This window comes from Ambystoma mexicanum, chromosome 1q, assembly GCF_040938575.1.
Source record: "Ambystoma mexicanum isolate Mex_15411 chromosome 1q, UKY_AmexF1_1, whole genome shotgun sequence".
Lineage (NCBI taxonomy): Eukaryota > Metazoa > Chordata > Amphibia > Caudata > Ambystomatidae > Ambystoma > Ambystoma mexicanum.
The window spans coordinates 1,389,273,800-1,389,276,922 of NC_090922.1; positions in this window are offsets into that span (position 1 = coordinate 1,389,273,800).

The window sequence follows — 3,123 nt, forward strand, 5'->3', positions numbered from 1 at the left end:
TGTCGACAGGGCTGTCATAGGGTGAATTTGGTGAGGCCCCTTCATTTTTTGAACTTGGCCAGTGGCACCGTAAATAAGCCGAAATATGACCGTTACTTTTAGGTATTAGTACTAATAAAAACTCAGTGCGGAGAGAGAGCAATCCACTGCACCTCTCTGGGCTGGGCTAGTTTGATGAGTTACTTTACTATGCGGCTAGTAGTTTTGACCATTGTGGCTGGATAAATATTGTTTATTTTGCACAATTTGCATCATATTTTATCAAAAAAACTCCCCATTGGGTACTATTCAAACAGTCTGTCACAAAAGGAATGAATAGCCATTTGCGACTATGGCCACTTTTCCATTGGCGCCAAAGACAATTATTTGCCCCACTCCTACCCAGTCCTACCCTTGTAATGGCCCTGCCTGGGAGACAGGTGTACCGTGTTCCCCTCCTTCAATGTGCCCCCTCCAATCGTCGAATGCTGCACAATTCTTTTAAAAATCCTACATAGGCATCCCCTGCACAGTCTCCACGTTTGCCGTAGTGACGCGTATGGCAGGTCACCCAATCCCTATGCTTTCCTCCTGTGCCTCTATTACAAACATTGCTCCAAAAGACTGAGAAAACCTCTTCAAGCCAATATAATTTAGTATGAATTAAGTTATGCAGCCATGTTTATTCAGGCCCGCAATAAGTCTAGCAGGTGAGTTGTGAAAAGGTTGTATTTGGGAGAGACCTGAAAAGGGGAGCCCTAAATACACAGCATTATCATAGTCAAGATGCACCTGTCACAGCAAAGCATGTGGCACTGTTAAAAGTAGTGAATGCATTATCTTCAAGCGCTCATTAGAAATCAATATCTATATCAACTAAACCTGTGAAGATGTGCTCAATTGCTTAAATTGTCCACATCCCGGTTTCACCATTTAACCAAAGTGTGTGATCCTGGCCAGATTATTTAATCACAGTGGGCCTCATTATGAGCTTGGCGGTAGCCGTGCCTGTTTTACAGGCACGGCTACTACCAAACTCGCTACCGGCACCGCCACCCACGAATGGGCAATTACCGGCCCATTACGAGTTAAGGCAGAATGGGGGTGGGGAGCATGGAGGCACCGGCACAGTTGATAATGGTGCCGGTGCAATTACGAGTTATATTTGCGGGTGCCGCACAGCCGCCAGGTCAGACCTGCACCCGCGAGCAGAACTCATAATTCGGTGGTACGGTATGAACGGTGCTGGTGCCTTACTGGCACCGTTCACACCGTACCGCCAACATTATAATGAGGCCCACTGTGTCTTAACTGCAGCTCTGTGATTCACTGCAGGGCTTATGTTAATATATCATTATGTTATTTAAATAAAACCTGACTATAGAGTTGCTCAACGCATTGAGGTATTTGCTCAAATCCAGATCCAGAAAACTGTATTTGTGTCACAGTGCAGTGAGATTTTATGCACAACTTCTTCAAGCCAAAAAGAATCTTGGGTTGAAGCCTTTTCTTGGATGGGATCAAGCCTGGTTTGCATATGGTCTTTCCCCTTTCTGTAATGGCTTGGCAGGCTAAAGAACAATGCTCTGTTTTTTTTTTCTCGAGCAAAGACAGAGGTTAAGATGTATTTAAAACCTTCCTTTTGTTTTGCTATGAGCAGAAACAGAAAGCCAGACCAAAAAGGATGACAACCGTCAATATTTCTTTTGTCAACTCGGTCTACTGGTCCCTGCATGCAGAAATGTGATGTATAATAATGATTTATTCAATTATATTTATAAAATACATTCACCAAACTGATGTGCACAACAGAAGACATTGGGGCAGATACCCAAACACATATGCATCACAGTGAGATGCAAAAGTATGTATTAAAAAAGTATGTATTAAAAAAGAAATTAACATAAATGCACGGTGGGCTGCACAGCACCAAATGCTGGGCAAAAGACACACAAAGCAACAGTGCATCTGACAGCACATACAACACAATGTGCACGTTTCTGGTGCATCCATCATATCCGCACTTTTCACATGCAAATGTTGTCACGTACATCACACTGCATGACAAAACTGTGCACTGTGTCTGATGCACCAACAGTGGGCATATCTACCCTATGGAGGAACACAAGCACAGCCTTTTTCAGCTATTTGAGCAACAGTCAAGCATTGCCATATGGAATGATCTATGGATGGCGTTAAAAACAAACATAGGAGCCCTCGGCGTCATCAATTGCACCCGTAAAGCAAGGAAGAAGGGATCCTTTTAAGGGTGCACAAAGGACAAACTAGGTGACCAACGTTCCCATGCAAGTCGCACATATATTGGACTAGCTTCCCAAAGCACCAGTGGCAATAAACTGTCACTGATTGGTTGCTGGGCCTGGCAGGGCCCGGCTCAGCGAGCTCAGACATTCCTGCCAGGGCAGGTGGCAGTGAGACCAGGAACGCCCATTATTGATGGTGTGATTCACACTTTGAGAAATGTACAAGTCTTGAGTGCGCGCAACTTTTGTTTTGTTGTGCATATCTGATGCCTGCAGTCTGGCGCTGCAGCCAGCAGCAAATCAATGGCAGCACACTCACACCTGACCGCGGGTAATCTATTCTCATGACACTGTGACCCATGCAAGGGCGACCTGAGCACGTGGCCCGTGGCAGTTTGCCCCCCTTCAACCCCCCTTGTGACGGCCCTAGCTGTCAAGGGCTAGATATGCGTGGATGGTAGAGTGCAAATAAAATGAAATGAATGTCTCGGCACCACGTTCACAGACACACCTCTTCAACTAACTCTAGACATTGTGTGCTTGCCTTCTTATCTTATCTGTAACCGGAGCCTGGTTGCTCGAGGGCTTTGTGCACTTCTATAAATGGAAAAATAAATAAATTAAATAAAACAAATCAAGTATTGTGCGTAGAGATGGCATTTCAAAAAATGCCTGGGGTGGCGGAAGTGAATCACACAGACATTGACCTCTGATTACATCACAGGAAGTGATGTCATTTGACCCACCCCGAAGTGAGATCACAAGAAGCAATGGAACACGATCTTTCACGCCTTAACAAAATAGGAAGTGGCATCCCATAGGATTGTTCCTAAGTACACTACGAAAAATATGGCTACGATATCACTATAATGTGATATAC